The sequence below is a fragment of the Lynx rufus genome, unplaced genomic scaffold (assembly GCF_022079265.1).
Source record: "Lynx rufus isolate CCGP_SWC_20201006 ecotype Redwood Valley unplaced genomic scaffold, mLynRuf1.p SCAF_2, whole genome shotgun sequence".
NCBI lineage: Eukaryota > Metazoa > Chordata > Mammalia > Carnivora > Felidae > Lynx > Lynx rufus.
Window position 1 is genome coordinate 149,222,837 of NW_025814834.1, and position 22,246 is coordinate 149,245,082.

Here is a 22,246-nt window from a genome sequence, read left to right on the forward strand (position 1 = left end):
AGCGTCCGACTTCAGCCAGGTCACGATCTCGCGGTCCGTGAGTTCGAGCCCCGCGTCGGGCTCTGGGCTGATGGCTCAGAGCCTGGAGCCTGTTTCCGATTCTGTGTCTCCCTCTCTCTCTGCCCCTCCCCCGTTCATGCTCTGTCTCTCTCTGTCCCAAAAATAAATAAACGTTGAAAAAAAAAAAAAATTTAAAAGACAACTCTACCAGAAAACTGTATATAGAATATTTTAATAGAGATTGGTTAATTTTTACTAGCATTTAATAGCACTTAAAAGTACTTAAAACATACTTAAAAGTATGTTTATTAAAGCCATGAAGAGAATAAACCCTAGGCAAGTTGGTTAATCAATATATGAGAAGTCTTGACAAACAGACTGTGATCTATCTTTGATCATTTAGAGAATGGGAAGAACCATCGTGATAGTACAAGACCCTGGATAGTGTGGCACTAATTCCCAGTGGCTGTTGTTACTTCAGAACAAGAGGCAGGGGAAGCAGTCATGGACAGTGGAAAAAGCAGCACAAGGAGGTGCTACCACATACAGATGAACAGAAGGGGTGACATTTCAAAACTTCTGGATTGGCACAGGACACTAATTGGACTGCTGTCTGGGCAGGGAGAGCCAATTAAATGAGTATCTGGCATTGGTTTAAAAAAAAAAAACAGTGACGAGAAGTTTAAAAAGTCCTTTAAAGTTATTATATTCAAGTTATTATGAGAGATCAAAAGAGGCTAAAGAACCCCACAGGATCTTAGAACTTGAAGTTCTTGAGTTGATAAATAACTGTTTTCTACCAAGCTCCACTATTTTAACTGTGAGGTTCACTGAATCAGCCAATTCTGACTTTTTCACCAGTTCCAACCAAAGGACACCTGAAAGCCCTTTTTAAAAAAAATGATTACCAGGAAAGAGAAAAATACTGATCCAAAAGTGTCATTTTGTAGCCCAGTTCTGACATTTGATTAAGCTTATTTATGTTCACAAATATGAATATGTAATACTTGATACTTATAAATTTGTTCCCCCTGCCAAAGTGTTACATATAACCTAAAACAGTTTATCTCTAAATTCCTGAATTTGGCAAAAGCCTCATAAAAGGAACTACGAACAAAAACTAGCATTTGTTTTAAGAGGATTTGAGGTTTAAAAGCTAATCTAAAATTAAAAGATACTAAAATGCAGAAAATGCTTTTGAAAGCAAATACTGCAAAACTTTGGAAAGTAAAATCGGCCTTACCTTGTACGTGAAAGCAAATACATGGAGAGAAGGGGTACAGGTTCCAGATAGGAGCACAGCTAGGTAAGTAGTTCTTTTACTTGAGAATTCTAAAGTGCATTCTAATTACATTCTGTGGTGACAGAGGACTTGTTCTGGGAGAAGGCCTGCATTTGTGCCCAAAAATTCAGACTAGACTTTTGCTGATTAAATATAAGCATTTTAGGGGCGCCTGGGTGATTCAGTTGGTTAAGCGTCCGACTTCAGCTCAGGTCATGATCTCGTGGTTCATGAGTTCATGCCCTGCATCGGGCTCTGTGCTGACAGCTCAGAGCCTGAAGCCTGCTTTGGGTTCTGTCTCTGGCTCTCTCTGCCCTTCCTCCGCTTTCACACATGCTCGCTCGCTCTCAAAATTAAGCATTTTTTAAAAATGTAATAAAAAAGTAATAAAACTGTCTATAACCCCACGATCCTAATACCCAAGGCAGTTTTAAAGTCATTCACAGATGTGTGCAGAGCAGCAAAAAATTTGAATCCCCCAATGCACACATTCCCAGCTAAAGTCAAACAAGTGACACTGCCTTATTTCAGCTCTCATGCTGTAGACAAATAGCCTTTTCATAGTCTATTTAATGCCACGTTTTTTGTATTTTTGTGCTTTTTGTTGATTTAGCCTTTTAAAATGGCCCCAAGCTGAGCACTAAAGTGCTGTCTAGTGTTCCTAATACGAGCAAAAAGGCTACAATGCACCTTATGGAAAAGAGGCATTTTAGAGTTTTGTTGAGGCATGAGTTACAGTGCTAGGGGCCGTGAGTTCAGTGGTGATAAAATCAACCGTATGCTTCAAGTGTCTTCAAATAGAAACACAAATAGGTTGACAAAAATTTTGTGACCAACAGCTTCCAGGAACTTAACCCTGCCTGTATGTCCCCTGAGAGCAAGGGTCTGTTACCTGTTAATTCAGCTTTGCAGCAACTTTATAGAACTACCATAAGTACTGGAAATGGACTATTACTGTACATTTTTATTGAGATACAATTCACATTACCCACTTAGAGTATGCAATTCAGTGTTTTTTTAGTATATATACAGAATTGTGCAATCATCATCCACTAAATTTAGAACATTTTCATCATCTCAAAAAGAATTCCTATACCTATTGGCAGTGACTCCCACACCCACCTACCCCCAGCCCTGACAACCACTAATCCTGCTTTTCTGTCCAAGTGGGTTTTCCTATTCTGGATATTTCATATAAATGGAATCATCCAATATGTGGTTACTTGGCTCACGTCTTTCATTTAGTATGTCCTCAAGGCTCATCCATATTACAGCATGTATCATCAGTGCTTCATTCCTTTTTATGGCTAATATTCCTTTGTATGACTGTACCGTATTTTATCCATTATTTGGTAGACATTTTGATTGTTTCCACTTTGGGGCTGTTATGAATAATGCAGCTATATGTACTCATGTACAAGTTTGTGTATAGAATTAACTTTCATTTCTCTTAGGTCTATTACTAGGAAGGGAACTGCTGAATCATACTATCTATGTTTAACTTTTTGAGGCACAGCCAAACTTCCAAAGTGGCTACACCATTTTACGTTCCCACCAGCAAATGTACAGGGTTCCACTTTCTGTAGGTCCTAAATTTCTTGATCTCTCATTAAGAGTACTCATTTTATAGTCTCATCATCAGGGGCTACTGAGATGTGTTAAGTGCTTTGCCCCCCATTAACCTGTCTTCAGACTGTAATTGTCTTTCAGTTCTTTATTCTCTCAATTTTACCTGCCCTACTGTCACTTTACTCTCTTTCCCAACCTCAGTCATTAAAAAAACTAATGTCCCGGGGTGCCCGGGTGGCTCAGTGGGTTAAGCGTCCGACTTCGGCTCAGGTCATGATCTCGCGGTCCGTGAGTTCGAGCCCCGCGTCGGGCTCTGTGCTGACCGCTCAGAGCCTGGAGCCTGTTTCAGATTCTGTGTCTCCCTCTCTCTCTGACCCTCCCCCGTTCATGCTCTCTCTCTGCCTCAAAAATAAATAAAAGCTAAAAAAAAAAAAAAAAATTTTTTTTAAAAACTAATGTCCCCACATCTAGTAGAGGTCACATTCTAATGAGAGCCAACAATTAAATAAAAGCACAAATATAACAATTATGGTAAAAGTAAAGAAGAAAAAGTTACTAGAAAAGAACTACAAAGGAAACTAATGAGCTTAGGGAGCTCTGAAGGACGTGATATTTAAACTGAGGTCTAAAATATGAATAGAAGCTCTCCAGGTAAAGAGTGAATTAAAATGTCTTCCAGTCAGAAGGGAGAGCTTAGTAGAAAGTTTGGAAGCCACATACCTGAAAGAAGGCCAATGTGTCTGGAAGCAAGTTAACCAGAGGAAAGGGTAGTAGGAAATGAGGTCATGAGTGTAGGCAGGGAGGATCCAATACATGTCATCTAAGAATTCAGCTGTATTCTAAGTTGCTTTCAGAATAAAACCTTGAGCCGGGGAATGACAAAATCCAATAAGGCCAACTCCAAAGGTCATAAACAATCAACAAATATTTATGCCTACATAAACACTTAGCTTTCACCAAGGACTAATAACCTCTTCGGGAACCTTTAGTATACAACTTGCTTTGAGTCCAATATTCATTTGTGCACATACTAAAAGGATTCTTAAAATATTCACTAGTTATGTGGACTAAGAGGAAGTGTCTTAGTTCACACTACACTCAGGCATTCCTCCTTGCCATCTTTAAGCTAAGCACAAATCTCAATTCTAGCTCCAGTGAAAGACCGTGGAGCTCTAGTCTTGGAACTATTTGACTCAACATCCAAGCCTTTTCTGTCACCACCTCCATTGTAACGGTTACCAGAGTTCTTGGAACTGGTTCGATCTCCTCCGATACTCAGACTTTTCACCTAAGTCCCTGGTTCCAGTTGCCTGAACTTTCCAGTTGCCTGAACGCCCATATGCCCATGAATACCAAACTAGACTATCCTGTTTGCCACTCAAGATTTTGAAATCCATTATCCTGGCCTGAATTGTGCTTCCATTTCTTCCTTCCTGGCTTGAACATCTGGATACTGAGGCTGATCTGATTTCTGTGTTTTCCTAACTCATCCACTTTAAAGTGGATATTTTATCTCTGCATCTTAGTCCAACAATACAGAATTCTCAGTTCTTTCCCATATGGAACGAAATCTCTGTCCATCTCTACCCTTTGCCTACCCACTTGGTATTAGCTACATCTTACTCCACAGGCCCAGCCAGACCCCAGCCAACCATCTAGTCTAGTTTCTTTTACTGCATAACAAATCACACCAAAACTTTAAGTGGTTTAAACCCTAATTATTTTGCTCACAGATAAATACTTTGGGCAGGGCTCAGTGAGGGCAGCTCATTTCTGCTCCATCAGGCATCAACTGAACTAGCTCAACTGGGACAAGACGATCCACTTCCAAGATGGGCCACTCGGAGCTGGCAAACTGGCACTGACTGTAAATTCTATATCGTTAGGCAGTGTAGGCTTTCTCACAGCATGGTGCCTGGGTTCCAAAAGCAAGCATCTTTCTAAGAAGCAGGAAGTGAAAACCCTATTTCTCAAGGCCTGGGCCCCAAAATGACACGATGTCACTTTCACCATATTCTATGAGTCAAGCAGTCACAGAGCTTAGATTGAGGGGAAGGAGACGTAAACTCAGTGGAGGAGTGTCATGTTTTAGAGCCATGTTTTTTTGGATTTTTGGAGCCATGTTTTAAAACCACCACCCCTGCTCACCTACAGCCCAGTGCATTTAGGCGATCTTTTCTTTCTGCCCCACCCTCCCTTTTCTTAGTATGTTTTTATTTTGCCTTAAGGGGCATTTTCCTCATTTCAGACTTGCTTTTAGCACTGTTTGAGAAATTCTTAGTTGCTACATGTGGTTCTAGGTCTAAAACTTGCCTCTTGGGGCACCTAGATGGCTCAGTCGGTTAAGCATCCCACTCAATTTCCACTCAGGTCATGTTCTCACAGTTTGAGAGTTTGAGCCCTGTGTTGGGCTCCATGTTGACAGCGTGGAGCCTGCTTGGGATTCTCCTCCCTCCCTCCCTCCCTCCCTCCCTCTCTCCCTTTCTAGCTGTTCCTCCCTGGCACACACACTCTCTCTTTAAATAAAGACACTTAAAAAATATTAAAACTTGGCTCTTGGACTTCTAATTAGAGCAAAGCAACTTTGTCAGTTTTGAACTGCTAATTTTCAAAGCAACATGAACATCTCTAAGTTAGTGTCACACATGACACTCCCAACCTTAAAGCAGACCTAATGTAAGATACCTGCCCACTCTGCCAGCACAATTCAATAATTCTGTTTATCTGGTCACCTTATTTGTAATCGGTAGAAATAAACTTCGTATTCATGAATATGAATGATGATTTGTTTTAAATCGTCAACATTTCTTCCTGTGATGGGTCAAAATGGCCAGGCTATGGTACCCAGTTGTTTAGTCAAACTCTAGTCTAGATGTTGCTATAAAAGGTACTATTAAATATGATTAATAGTTGTAATCATTTGAAGGCCCTAACAACAAAGACTGAGGTTTCCTGAAGTAGAAGGAATTCTGCCTCAAGAGAGCAACACAGATAGTTCTCCAGTCCAAGGTGGCAACATAGGAAGACCCTGAACGCACATCCTCCATGGACATACCGAATCTACACCTCATTATAGAGCAGTTTGTCCTAAATAATTGCCGACTGCAGCTTCTGCACAATAAAAGATAGACCATATAGAGAAGGCCAAGGGAGACAGAGAACAGAGTAACAAAGAGCCCCCAACACCTGATTCTGTAAACTGCAGTGGGGAGAGACGGTACGGAGGGACCACGAGCAGATTCATCTGCCCTGGGGCACAGGAAAAAAGGCACAGTTTAAACCGGCAACTAAATTATAAAGGAACGAGCCTAGAACCCTATCAAACAGTGGGGGAGACGCTAGAACTCTGTCCAGGTCAGAGGGGCTAGTGAGCACCGTAGTTTACCTCTCCCTTTCACCTTGATAGTACAGATGGGAGCTAACTCTGGGCACCTGTTGCCTCAGCAAGCCACAGAGAAAAAGGCTGTGGTTTTAAAAAGCAATGAGAACATAAAGAATCCAGCCCTAGAACTCCACCAAATGGCTAAGGAGCTGCTGGAATTCTAGGTCGGAAGGGCTGGCAAGCACCAAAACGTACTTTCCCCTCCACCGTGACAGTGCATACAGGAGAAGGGTCTGGATCCCCTGGCCAACCTACCATCTCAGTAAACTCGGCCCCAGCCCACACCAGCCCAAGCCATCCCACCAAGGAGTTCCAGAAAAGTGCACACCAGGACAATCCTGGTCAGCGCTCACTACAGCTCCAGTTGTCTTGCTAAGGTGACCCAAATACAAAGCATCCTGGAACACTCCAGGCCCACATCACTTTGCCTCCAGACAACTTGCCAGGACAATATTGGCACATAGCACCCCAGGAACTCCCTGCTCATAGCTATTTTTATTCTAACTATCCCACCAGGGTGCCTTCTTTACAAAGTGCCCTGGGACTCCCCAGCCCAAGCCTGCCTTGGCTCCTGCCACCTTGCCAGGACACCCCCTGTGTGGAGTGCCCTGGGACCCCCTGCACCATATCCAATTCTGCTCCAGGCACCCCAACAGGGTGCTCCTGCACTAAACACCCCAGGAGAACCTGACTTGCACCAACTTCAGCTGTCCTGTCAAAACATCCTCAGTGCAGACAGCCCCAGGACCCACTGGCTTACACCCACTTCAGCTTCACCTGTCCTGCCAGAACATCCTCTGCAGAGAGAGCCCTGTAGGCCCCTGACATGCACCTGTTTCAGATTTCAGCTGTCCTGCCAGAGAACCCTCAGTGGAGAGCCCTGGTTCTACACTATCCCATGCCCACTTCAGCTCTGACCATCCCATCTGGGCAGCTCCAGCAGAGAGTGCCCCACGACCCCCAGTCCAACCAGCCACAGCTCAGGCAGCCAACAGCAGTCACTAGGCACAAACCGTCTACACAGGGGACAACCATACACAGACCACTTTCAATTTTAGAAGTAGCTATTCCACCTAATTCATGGAAACACAGAAAGTCAAGCAAAATCAGAAACGAGAATATTCTCCAAACAAAAGAAAACCACAAAACCTTGGTGAAAGAACTAAAGGAAATGGAGATAACCAACTTACCTGATAAAGAGTTCAAAGTAATGGTCGTAAAGATGCTCATTGGACTGAAGAGAAGAACTTCAACAAAGAGATGCAAAATATAAAAAAGAACCAATCAGAGTTAAAGAAATAAGAAATATACTAGAGGGAATCAACAGGAGATTAGAGGATGCAGAAGAAGGGATCAGCGATGGGAAGACAGGGTAATGGAAAGCAGCCAGGCTGAACAGCAAAAAGAAAATTATTTTTATTTTTATTTTTAGTTTTAGTTTATTTATTTTGAAAGGGAGAGAGTGAATGAGCAGGGGAGGAGCAGAGAGAGAGGGAGAAAGAATCCCAAGCAGGCTGCACGCTGTCAGCGTGGAGCCCAATGCGGAGCTCGATCTAACAAACAGTGCATGACATCATGGCCAGAGCTAAAATCAAGAATTGGTCGCTTAACCAACCAAGCCACCCAGCACCCCCCCAAATTTTTTTTTAATGAGGAGAGGTTGAAGGATCTCTTGGACAACATCATCAAATGAAGAAACATTAACATGAAAAGGTCCCAGAAGGAGGAGAGAGAGAGAGAGAGAAAAGGACAGAAAATGTATTAAAAAATAAATAAATAATAGCTGAAACCTTCCCTAAGCTAGGAAAGGAAAGACATTCAGCTTGAGAAAGCACAGAGAGTTCCAAGCAAGATAAACCCTAGGAGTTCTACACCACAACTCATAATAATTAAAATGTCAATGATTAAAGATAAAGTGAGAATTTTAAAAGCAGTGAGAAGCAACTAGTAACATGCAAGGGAAACCTCATAAGGCTTTGAGCTGATTTTTTCCAGCATAAACTTTGACTATCTTTCCACTCTCTTCGGGCCTGCAAAGTGCTGAAAGAAAAAAAAAACTACAACCAACAATACTCCACCTGGCAAGGTTATCATTTAGAAATAGAGAGATAGAAAAAAAGACTTTCCCAGACAAACAGAAGTTAAAAGAATTCATCGCCACTAAACCAATCTTACAAGAAATGTTCAAGGAACCTCTTTAAGTAGAAAAGACCATAGTTAGAAGAAAATGCTAACTTTCATGAGTGAAAGCAAACATTACAGAATAAGTAGCAGCAAAATCACTTATAAAGCTAGTATCAATGTTAAAAGACAAAGTAAAATTAAGTATACCTAAAAATTTAGTTAAGATTAATCACAAAATAAAAAGATGAATATAAAAAATATACATAAAACAGATGAAACAGTAAAAATAACATTAAGAATGAGGTTGAGGGGTGCCTGGGTGGCTCAGTGATTAAGCATCCAACTTCGGCTCAGATCATGATCTCACAACTGTGAATTCGAGCCTCACATTGGGCTCTGTGCTGACAGCATGGAGCCTGAAGCCTGCTTCGGATTCTGCATCTCCCTCTCTCTCTGCCCCTCCCCTACTCTCAGTGTGTCTCCCTCTCAAAAATAAACATAAAAAAATTTTTAAAAGAATAAGATTGAACTTAAATAATCATCAATTTAATACGACTGCTATATACTTAAATGTTATATATGAACTTCACAATAATCACAAATCAAAAACCTATAATTGATCCATATATAATAAACCCAAGTATAAGACTACAGAAATTCAATTACAAGAGAGAGAAAAATAAAGGAACAGAGAACAACAAAACTAACCAAAAGCAATTAATAAAATGGCAATAAGCAGAAACTTACCAAAAATTACTTTAAATGTAAATGGTCTAAATGCTCCAAAACACATAGGATGAGGATATGAACAAAAATAAAAACAACCCATCTATATGCTGCATACAATGAGCTCGTGTCAAAACTAAAGACACATACACAAGTGAAGGGATGTAAAAAAATATTCCACGCAAATAGAAGCAGAAAACAAAACAAAAACAGGTTGCAATACTTATGTCAGACAAAATAGACTTTCCAAAACAGACTGTAACAAGAGACGATAAAGGGCATTACATACTGGTAAAGTTCTCAAAACAAAAAGGAGATTTAATAACTGTAAATAAATATGGACCCAATATGTTAGCACCAAAAATACATAGGCAAACATTAACAGACCTAAAGGGAGAAACGCAGTAATACCGTAAGAGTAGCAGATGTTAACACTTCACATACACCACAGGATATATCATCCAGGCAGAAAATCAATAGAGAAACAATGTTTTTGAAGAACACGTTAGACCAGACTCAATTAACAAACATATATAGAACATTCCATTGACGAATAACAAAATATGCATTCTATTCATGTGCACGCAAAACATTCCCCAGAATAGATCAAACAAGGCTATAAACAAGTGTCAGTACATTTTAATATTGAAGGATATATGAATCGATTCTGAACACAGTGATATGAAACTAGAAATAAATTAGAGTAAAAAAAAAACTAAAAAATACACAAAACAGTAGAAATTAAAGAACATGCTACTAACAAGAAGCAGGTCAAGAAGAAATTTAAATTAATAAATGGGGGGTGTCTGTCTGGCTCAGTCAGTAGAACATGAGACTCTTGATGTTGGGTTGTGGGTCCAGGCCACATATTAGGTGTAGAGAAAATTTAAAAAGAAAATCTCAGGGCGCCTGTGTGGCTCAGTCGGTTAAGTGTCAAACTTTGACGAAGGTCATGATCTCACGGCTTGTGAATTCGAGCCCTGAGTCAGGCTCTGTGCTGACACCAAAAAAGAAATAGACAAAAACAAAACAAAACACAAAAAAAAGAGACACTAAGAAAAAAAAAATCAAAAAAGGGAAAAAGATAATAACAACAACAACAACAATGAAAATGGGGGGAGGAGGGGGAATCAATTAAACCAGAGACTGGTTCTCTAAAAAGGGACCAAAATTGATGACTCTTTTGCCAGACTAGTCAAGAAAAAAAAAAAGACAACATCTAAATGAATACACTATGATAGGAAAAAGGAGAAGCAGCAAATGACACCGCAGAGACAAAGATGGTTATAAAAGATTATTACAAAAAATTACAGGCAAACCAATTAGAACACCAGAAGAAATGAATAACTTTCAGTAAACATACAATCTTTCAAGACTGAACCAGGAAGAAGTAAAACCTCTGAACAGTCTAATTCCTAGTAACAAAATTGAGTCAGTAATCAAAAAACTCAAAACTAAACAAAATTCTAAAAGCAGATGACATCACAGGTGAATTCTACCCAAGATTAAAAAAAAAAAAAAAAAGACTTATTACCCTATTCTCCTCAAATAACTCCAAAACAGAAGCAGAAGGAAAGCTTCCAAATACATTCTACAAGGCCAGCATTACCCTCACACGAAACAAGAAAACTATGGGCCCCTATCCCCAATGAACACAGACACAAAAAGCCTCAATCAAATATTAGTAAAATACATGTAACAACACATTATAAGGATCACTCTCCACAACCAAGTGGGATCTATTCCAGGGATGTACTGGTTGTTGAACAAAAACCAAAGCTGGACGTATCCTCATCCCAAATCCCACAGAGTGACAAGAATCAAAACAGGACAGAGAGACCAGAAATAAACCCATGCTTACATGGTCAATTAATCTCTGACAAAGGTGAGAATATACTAGGGGAAGAAAACAGTCGCCACAATAAACGGTGCTGGGAAAACTGGACAGATATATCCAAAAGAATGAAATGGGACCATTTTCTTACATGAAACACAAAAATAAACTCAAGATAGATTCAAGATCTAAATGTGAAACCAGAAATCAGAAGACTCTTGCAAGAACACACAACACCTTGGCACAATATCTTGCAATAACACCTGTTGACATGAGCCTTAGCAACGGGTTACTAGCTGTGGCTCCTCAGGCAAGGCAGAGCAAAGCAAAACCAAACTAAAATATCTGGGCTACAACAATGTAAAAAAGCCTTGACACAACCAAGGAAACCATCAATGATATGAAAAGGCAACTGACCAAATGAGAGTAGATAAATGCAAAGGACATATGTGATAAGGTCTTCTGTCTACAATATGTAAAGAACCTGTACAACTTGACACCAAAAAGACAAACAATCCAATTAAAAAATGGTCAGGGGACATGAATAGACATTGTCCCAAGGAAGATGTACAAACGGCCGACAGACACAAGAAAAGATGTTTAACAGCAGCAATTGTCTCAGAAATACAAATTAGAACCACCATAAGATACCACCTGACCCCTGTCAGAATGGCTGGAATCAAAAGAAATCACAAGAGTCGGCTATGAGGCAGAGAAAAGAGAACCTTCACGCACTGTCGGTTAAGAGTGTCAGTTGGCACAGCCACTGTGGAACACAGTGTGGAGGGCCCTCAAAATATAACAAATAGAGCATAGGATCCAGTAACACCACTATTGCATATTTGCCCAAGAAAACAGAAACACTAATTTCAAAAATTTGAAAAACACTAATTTGAAAAGATATCCCACCCGCCTCCAGTGATAACTGCAGCGTTATTCTCAATAGCCAAGATGTAGAAGTCCTTCAAGTGCCCATCGATAGCTGAAATGGCTAAAGAAGATGCAGTACCTATCTACACACAGTGGTATGAGATACAGACACACACACACACACACACACACACACACAGATGAGCCCATGCCATCAGCAACAACAAACATGGACCCAGAAGGCACTGTGCTCAGTGAAAGAAGTCAGACTGAGAAAGATAAATATCCTAGGACTTCACTCCTCTTGTGGAATCTAAAACACAAAACCAGTGAAGACACAAACCAACAAAAAAGCAAAGCACACCCTCTAAGTGCAGAGAACAAAGCGATAGCTGCCAGACCACCCAGAGGGGTGGTGAGATGGGCAAAGTGAATGAAGCAGAATAGGAGATACAGGCTTTTCCCCTGATGGAATCAACTGATCATGGCAAGAAAAGGCACAGCATGGGGAATATAGCCAATATTATTGTAATAGTGTGGTACCGGGATAGACAGTAGCTATGCTTCTGGTGAAGTTATCATTATGTAAAGACTTGTTATTCACTGTGTTGTTTACCTTAATCAAAATAATATTTCGTCTCAATAATCAATCAAGAAAGGACTATAACACAGAAGTCCCGTGTTTTTAGTCTACTGATGCTATCCATGGGTTTAGACCCAAGAGAGCATCAACACTTAACCGAATTTCTTACCTGATGTACTACCATATACATTTTAAACTTCCTGAACTGCACATCAAATGAGTCCGTTCCTAGAACTGTACTATCAAATGACAGGTGATGGTAGGACTGGTAATTAATCGGTGTTTGGTAAGTCGGTGGGTGATTGAGAGGTCCTCAGTATAGCCAGAGATCTTAGTTTGTCCGACATTATATGGTTATTTGTGAAGTAGAAAAAAATTGATCTAATCCCTTAGTTCTCTTAGATTTTATGTGTGTCCATTTGAGAAAAGTATGAATACTTCCAAAATTTTCAATTCATCATCAACATAGAGCAAAGCAAGGGCCATCTTCAGATTTTCATTAGGATGTGATTTGCTAGAATCCTGTTACTCAACAGAGTGGGAAAACCCATACAAACAGTTGGAGAGTCCCTTACTCCCTGTCATTTTTTCCATTGGTATCTGACTTTTGTTTGCCCTCCCTGTGACTTCCCCTGGCCTAGTCTACAAATTTGCTTCAGTTTCACACTCCTTGGTGCCAGTCATCTATAAAGTAGTCCCTCTGCCCTCTTAATATTTGGCATCATACTGATTTTTCTCAATTGCTGGCTACATAAGAGCTTTGTCTCCTCCATGCGCTCATACATTTTGGAGTACTGAGGGTTGGGACCTCAACATAGAAGTTAGGAAGGGGGAGGGGCACCTGGGTGGCTCAGTCAGTTGAGTGGCTCAGGTCATGATCTCAAGGTTGGTGAGTTTGAGCCCCACATTGGGCTCTCTGCTGTCAGCCTGTCAGTGCACAGTCTGCTTTGGAACCTCTGTTCTCCTCTCTCTTCTCTTTTCCAATTTTCCCTCTCTCAAAAATCAATATTTAAAAAAAAAGAAGTTAGGAAGGGGGAACACAATTCAGCCCATAACACTGCCAGAAACGTATTTTCAAGGGAGTAAGGAAAGAAGGGAGTTGAAGAGATATTGAGCGCCCAACTTCGGCTCAGGTCACGATCTCGTGGCTTGTGAGTTCGAGCCCCGCGTCAGGCTCTGTGCTGACAGCTTGGAGCCTGGAGCCTGCTTTGGATTCTGTCTCCCTCTCTCTTTGCCCCTCCCCTGCTCATGCTCGGTCTCTCTCTGTCAAAAATAAACATTAAAAAAAATTTTTTTTTAATTGGCTTAGAATAGTTGCTGAGGAAAGCAGAGAAGAGGCAGATGGAGGACAGATCTAGAGTCACATTGATCTTCCTACTTGAGTCTAACCCTGTATCTTCACTAACCTCCTATGTGAGTTTGGCTAAATGATCTGATTATTTTTCCTGTTATTCTCACCTGTGAAATAGGGTTAATGATAGCTACTGTAAGCACTCCATGCTACCATGAGGATCAAATAAGAAAATGGTTTAATTTTCTTTTCTTTTTTACATTTTATTTATTTTTGAGAGAGAGAGAGAAAGAGAGAGAGAGAACGTGCACACAAGTGGGGGAAGGGCAGAGAGAGAGGGAGACACAAAATCTGTAGCAGGTTCCAGGCTCTGAGCTGTCAGCACAAAGCTCAGTGTGGGGCTCAAACCCATGAACCAGGAGATCATGACCTGAGCTGAAGTCAGAGGCTTAACCGACTGAGCCACCCACGTGCCCTGAAAATGGTTTAATTTTCAATGATGTTAAAAGCATTCTGTTTCTTGTATTACTCAACACTAGCACTCTGGTTTAGCTAACTAGTTCTAACTTCTCATTTTTCTTTATTCAAGCTTCACCCGGCCCATTTATCAAGGGCACATTTGTTTGATTGTATAGGTTTGATAATGGTATTCCCATTTTTCATTCAAAAGTTAAGCCTGACCATGTAGTCTTAACTATATCCAGAACATCCCAAATAAAGCCTGCCTTTTCTCAAAGAAAATAAAAGCCACACGTACCAAAACATTTTCAAATTAAAATAGGCACCGAACAGACATATTTCTGCCAAGAATAACCTCTGCTCTACTCAAAGCTGGTTTACAGGATTGTAAATTGAGACCAGTCTTTGCTGCTTACTCTATAGGGGCAGTGAGTCAGGATTTCCTGAAATTAAGCAATCATGTAAAATGCATTAGTGGCTTCTAGAAGACCTCATGCTTCCTTGTGCTAAGAAATTAACCTGTTTTCTACTTGGCAGCTCTTTTATATTCTCCAGTGACCTTAGTTAAGGTCCTTCCATCAGCCACAGAGTCAGTATGATAATGTAGCTAAGATTCATCAGTGAGAATTTATTTTATTCTATGCTGCCTGCTGCAGATCGGTGAGCAGGTTGGAATCCAAGTCTGATTCATGATTTTTTCAGGCAAAGTTCCACTAGCTATTAGAACTAGTTCAATTACTCCATTGTTTAACCCAGTTACAACCTAGTCTAGGTTCTTGCCTCCAACAGTAATTCTTCACTGCCAATCCCAGTTCTCATTCTACTTGATCTTCTCATACCAATTTCACTTCTGTCTTGAACACCTTTTGCTTCCAGCACACTTTTCCTAGTTCTCTTCTATCCATCATTGGTTACTTCTCCTCTGCCTACCCTACAGATTCCCTCCATTGCCCACCCTCTGGCAGGTGTCAGAGATTCCAATGACAGCAGGGGCCAGGCCAGGTGGGCCACACGAAGGTCGGATATAATTAAGAGGAAGTGATAAGAATTCTGGCAAAGAGAACATACATACCCATATAAGAGCACCCATAATTGAAAACTTAAACACCACCTTGGCCAAAAGCCCTTTCATGGACTGCATTAGATTGTACAGCTGTTTAGTGAGAGCTATTCTCAGGCCCCCAGCCTTCCTGTCCAGGATTCTGAGGACAGAACCCATTTATAGGAGGTTTTGTAGACCACTTAACCCCTGTATAATTAAAGACCAATCATTCCTGACTTTGAGTTTAGGGGCTTTGGGTAAGTTGCCCAACAGGGATTTACTTTTAGTCTACAAAACAGACTTCCCTGGAGGCTCACTTAAATTTGTTTGACATGATGTAAACGACCTTTTACTAAGTGGCAGTGACATCATTTACATCTTAAAAGTTTTCCAGGGGCGCCTGGGTGGCGCAGTCGGTTAAGCGTCCGACTTTAGCCAGGTCACGATCTCGCGGTCCGTGAGTTCGAGCCCCGCGTCGGGCTCTGGGCTGATGGCTCGGAGCCTGGAGCCTGTTTCCGATTCTGTGTCTCCCTCTCTCTCTGCCCCTCCCTCGTTCATGCTCTGTCTCTCTCTGTCCCAAAAATAGATAAAAACGTTGAAAAAAAATTAAAAAAAAAAAAAAAGTTTTCCAAAGGGCCCTTTCTACTTTTGTAACATAGAAGTGTCACCTCCATGCACCCTGAGGTCCTCGGTGTCACCCACTCAGAGTTCACTTATACTGTACTTGCGACACTTGGGTAGAGCTCATGAGGGAACATCATAGTTCATAACAAGGGAAGAATTCACCTTGTTTATCTAGATATAGTTTTTGATGCTCTGCCTGTGCAGTGTTGGAAGATTCTATCTTCCTGGGCTTAGCATTATGATTAGATGTTTAACATGTTTTCTCCTTGAAGTTCAATTTTCTCTGAGAAAATGTTCAAAGAAGAATCTGAATGAAAATCCTACATTGGAAGGTGTTTTATTCTTAAACCGACTAGACATTGAAAAACAGAGACTATTTTGAGAGAGTTCTTGAAATGATTCAGTCTTAAATAGTTTTCATGCTTGCTGATGCTGCTACATGTACACCAGAGGGATCATTCTATGGAGGTGAGAATAAAAAGATACTGCTGCTTTTCCATAATGTGTGATCGCCAGCTCAGCAGGGCCAGTTTGGTTTGGCTGGTCCTCATTCTTCAAGGTTCTGAATAAGCCAACCTCAGTCTGACATAAAAGAGGACCCAGGTTAATGAGCTAACAGACAAAAACAGACACAGGAAGAAGCTTAAGGGCAAAGTTCAGGCTTCCCACGTCCTCCCACACCGCATTCCTCTGTGTCCCCTATCTTAATCCCTCTGCATACCAAAGATTAAAATACCATGCATTTTCATCAAGTCCTTTCTTGAAGCAGTTACTTCAGGTCTATCCTTTGTGGGCTAATCTGCTTGCTCTTTCTCTCCAACTGTTCTGTGACAATCGATACAACTTTGTTTCTTACCCAAGTGTTCCCTGCATTACCCCGCTAGAGTATAGGAGCCTCAAGGGAAGGGACCTGGTTCCTCTTATTGGCATGGTATTTGCAGGGCTGTGTCAGGCACAAAGTGTCAGTCCAGATACCAAATCTACCAGTATCACCAGATACCAAATCTACCTTGATCTTGAACTTCCCAGCCTCCAGAACTGTGAGAAAAAGATGTTTGTTGTTTACTAAGCCACCTGGTCTATGGTATTTTGTTATAGCAGCCAGCTGAACAAAGACAATCTCATTCTCTGAAGGGGGATGGCATGTCAAGTTTGTTGTGTACAATTTAGTGTTTGAATATATCCCACAAGGATGATATCCCTTCAGTTTTCAGGTAAAGACGTGGTTGATGTTAAGTGTTTGCTGCTCCTAACACAATAGGTTGCTTAGTGCACACTGCACCCTTAAGTAGACACTTACTTATAATATCTGCAACTTGCCAGGAGGAACTCCATTTATGTTTGAGGATCAAGACTGCAGTTTAGCTTTCAAATAAGTCTGCTTAATTCCGGGAAAGTCTGAGTAACTGCAAGAAAGGAGTCAGAAAGGATAGAACAAGCAACCCTGATCTAAGGACCGTAAGATCCACCTCATAGGAGAGTCATTTCCTAGGAAGTGTGATAAATTTCCTTGACAGGAATATTAGGTCTTTCCTAAAGATTCACACAATGCCACCCTCCACACAATGCCCACCCCACCCCCACTCCCATTTTGACATGGACAGAATAAGAACCCTTCTATGGGGTTATTAGTGTTTGCAGATGACACCCTCTGGGATCATTCAAAGGCATATTTTGGTCTCTTGTGGATTTCCTGCTCTAAGGCAAAGCCTCATGGAGATACTTGTTCCTCTTTCGTGACATGAAGGAGATAAACACCAGTTAAAACCCAATTTTAGAGGTAAAGACACATGACCCTAAACAACTAGCAATTGCAGAATGGACGTAGGGAATTCCCCTGCCCACCCTCCCACCCCCACCAAAGAAGTTTCCACTTGAGAGAAATGACCAATTTCTCTACCATTAGGCAATCAATCTATGACATACAAGATTGATTAAGGTCATATTTGATCAAATGGAAACTTTTATCAGGACTCTTTCCATTTAATTGCCATAAACCTAATTCAAACTAGCCTAAGCCAAAAACAGAATTCAATGGCAAACCTAACTGAGAAGCCCCAATGTTGTCCAACTTTAGGCATGGCCACAGGGCAGGAGTTGGCAAACTGTAGGCCATTGTCTGCTATTGTAAATAAAGTTTAACTGACATTATGTATGGTCTACAACTGCTTTCAAGGTATAATAGCAGTATTGAGTACTTGTAAGAGAGATCTGATAGCCTGCAAAATTTAGTTACTATGCAGCCCTTTCTAGAAAGGCTTGCCAGTCTCTGGCCTTGGGACTCAAATAAGATCATTAGGGTTCTCTAGCTCTTGACTATGACAGTTGTCTGAGACGGTTTCACTTGTTGGCTTCATATGTGTCTCCAGTAACTCTTGCAAAAGTTCTAGGATTTACTCTCAACTGACAACCTGGGTGAGATTCCCATCCTTGGACTGATGCCTTGTCGCTAGGAGGATGGGTTTACACGGATTGGCTTGGGCCTGTGTCACACTATTAGCCCTGTTGCTGGGGTTGGGTCAGGCACCTCCAAGCTGCAGGGACTGAAAATAAGGGGCAGGCTTTCCAGGGGGAAGCATGCTAGGAAGGCAAAACCCACAAATGGTTGGTCACATTTCTCAAGGTCTGTCAATGAGAACTTCATGTGATTTCATAGACCCTTAAGGAGTTACTATTAATAATAATCAGTTGTTATTGATGATGTTTCAGGGCCCAACACTATTCTAAGCACTTAATAAACATTATCTCATTTATCTTCCCAACAGCTCTTAAAAGTTAGGTATTTTTATTTCCGTTTTTACTAATGAAGTAACTAATGAAGTACTAATGAAGGATGAGAGGTTTAACAACTTGTTGTTAAAAGTTAAAAGTCCCAGCAGCAGAATTGGAGTCTAGATTGATTTAACTCTGCACTTGAATTGTGCTGACTTCCTTCCCCAACCTGGTAGAGCCTCACATTTCTGAGAATCTCCTACCACACCCTCAGTGCCTGAATAATGCTTGAGCACTGAACTGGGGACCAGGAGGCCTAGTTCTAATGAACAGCTCTGTCACTAACTCACTGGGAGACTTTTAACAAGTTACTTTCTGAAAGTTTGGAATCTCAGTTTCCTCATCTGTAATGAAAAGCTTAAATTACTAGAACCACATAGAACTATGGTCTACAGAGCATAAGAGCTTGTATAGCAGGGTCTTAAGAGTTTGCCCTGATGACTGAAGGGACACCCAACAAGTACTCCCTCCATCTCATTCCATGGCATCCTTTCCATTGCTTTCTTAAGTCTAATATAAAAAAAAAAACAAAAAAAAAAAAGCAAAAAAAACATGTTTCTATTGAAAAAAAAAAAAATTAACTATGAAACCATGAGACCTGTAGGTCTCCAAGATCTCTACCAATACGCTCTGCTTATTCTTACAAAACCTTTGCTTTTCTCCACTTTGCTCTATATCCTGGGAAGCTCACCTGTATGGACTGCTTCAACATGTTCCCTGTCCTATGGCTTCCTTTTGGTTTGGTCAATAGAAGAGAGTACCAGAAACACAAAGGAGGGAAGGAGATAGAAGTTGGGTTATTAATTCTCAGTGGCTAAGTTCAAAGACTATAGCTCCTATTGGGTGGCCCTCTTCAGGTTTAGGAGAATGTGACATTCTGTGGCCCCATCTGGTCTAGAGGTGGTAATGGCTCACTGCTGTTGCTAGCCCTGGGGTGCATAATTATCCTTTGGAAACTTGTTGCATTGAAAATGTGTCTAGTTTAGGTCTATACTTTTGTAAATTGTCCCTTCTTTAAATAGTTGTCCTTTGTCCATTTTGAGTGGGCCATCAGAACCCTGCTGTATGATCTATTAGGATTTCAGGATCTATGATTCTATGCATAATAAACATAGGTTCACCTACCCCATATCCATTCTCATATCACTTAAATGTCTGCTAAATGCCAGGTACATTGGCATTGTATGACACTACACTACACTATGACAGTGGATAGTTCTTTCAGCTCCAACATTCTTTCAGCCTTTGACTCAAAACCCTTTATCAGAATTTCTTTGTAAAGCAAAAGTAAGCAAAAGATAGAAAAATAAACTGACATCTAGGTATTTCCCCCCCAAATATCTAAAAGAATAAGCACATACTTTTCCCCGATTGTTGTTGCTTTTATTTTGTTACTTCTCTGTTTAACAAACATCATGGAGTACCCGTGTTCTAGGCATTTGGATTGACTCTGGAGATATAGGTCCAGCACTAATGTCAAGGATTTTACAGACCCATGAGGGAAAGACAAGTAAATTTACCTATCATACTCATGATTCTCTTTCAGACTTGCAGAGATATCCTTCAGCATCAAAGACAGTTCAGAATCAATCTTTCAATAAGGATCACAATGAAAATGTGTCTGGTTAACTTTAGTTACTCTGAATATAAATTTTACTGTTAAAATATAATAGGTTTCTAAAATGAATTCTCATTCATTTGGATTCTACCGATTTAGATTTTAATTCATTAAAATATTCATCTTCACAACTGATTGGAATTTCTAAGTATGGTAATTCCTGCCTCTGCAGATTATCAGAGCCTTTTCATTAACATAAGAAATTCAATACAAAATTTAGGGTTAGTTGGATTAAGATAAAGATATAAATTCTTTAAAAATAATGGAGCAATAGGAGAAATGTGAGAAGAATTATGCTCAGAGAAAGAAACACAGTAAGGAGATAATATTTAAATTGTAGGTCCAGGAAGGATTGGTTGGTAGAGCTTAGAAGAGGGAGATAAGTGTTTCAGATCAAGAGAAAAATTTCATTCACCAGTCCCACTAGCAGGAAATTATAGAATGTGCTTCAGACACTATAAATAGTTCAATTTGACTATAATGCCTGTGTGGCAGACATCTATTATTTTTACCACTCAACAACTACAACTATTCATCCTCTTCTAGTATATAATGAAACTACATATTGTACATCAAGAGTAACCCCTCGCTAGTGTCAGATTAGATGTGAGACAGGTAGTTTGTGGGTGGACCTCAATTGGTCTCACTCAGTCAATCAGCATAGTCTAGCCCACAGGCCAAAGTGATTGGTTCAGTGATAGGTTTGTAACCCAGTTTAGACCAATGAAAATCAGATACAGGACTTCTATTGGAATGTGGCAGAGATCTAGTGAGAATTCAGCTTTAAGAGTTAAGAGGATGAAGAGGATGTAGAGGCAGAAGCTACTGTAGCCAGCTTGTGACAGGGAGGGCGAAATCTAAGAATGAAGCCAGCATAGAGGAAAGGCATCTTAAAGATGGAGAGAGAGAGAAACTGGTTTCTTATCTAACTGCTGAAGCTGAAGCAATCCTTGAGTGTTCCATGAACCAATTATTACATTTATCAATACAACCTCTTATATTTCCTAAGCCAGTTTCAGTTGGGATTTCTAGGTTTACATGTAGAAGAAAACAGTGATAAGACTAGATAAATAGTTTGAAACCAGAGCACAAAAGACCTTGAATAACAAGATTTTGAACTGGATTCAACAGCAGGAATTTTTGGAAGGACTGACATAATTCTTAGAATTTCCTTTAGGGTGTACAAAGCACATTATACAAATTATCTCATGGCATCTTTAGTTACCCAATGCAATACATATTATTTGCAATTCATGAGCAAGGAAATGGAGTCCCAGAAAGGCTACATGACTTGTTTAAAGTCATGCAGCTCATGAAAGAGAGAGCAAAGCCTCAATCTTGGATCTTTGATTTTGAATTGATGATGCTGATACAAAAGCTGTCTCACCAACATACACAAAGTGCTGAATCTGAAGACCTGAGGAGGATTCACAACCACAAAGAAACCTTTCTGATTTCATGATCTACCTGTGTTGTAACTGATGTAACTTTTGGACAGAATAAGGGGATGCTGGTCTTTTCTGATCGTAGGAAGCATCTGGAGTGTGTCACCATGGAAAGAACTGTTGACTACTCCTTAACAGTATGGCCACTGGGCAAGTCATGTAATATTTCTTCATTTGTAAAATGCTGATAATAATTCCCACCTCATTTGGTCAATGTGAGGAAAATAACATGGGTTCCTGGCACTCAATAAGCATTCAGTAAAAGCTCTTTCTTCTGGAGGGTTCTGGAAGCAAGGCTTTTGAATCAGACAGACCTGGGTTCAAATCCTAACTCTGCTCCTAAGTAGCCATATGATCCCAGCTATACAGTAAGTTTCAGGATAGCAGGGACCATGCCTGTCCTTATTCCTGCTGAATCTATAATGGCAGTCAGTAAATGCTTGAATGAATTTAAGCATATGACTTTATTTTTAATTCAGGCTTAGAAAACTTAATTTTGAGATCATATACAAGACTGTTGTAAGGAATGAAAGAGCACATCTGAGACACTTAGCTCAATGCCTGGCCCATAGTAGGTTCTCAGTAAATAATATTTGCAGCTGATTTTTATTGAATGCTTACCATT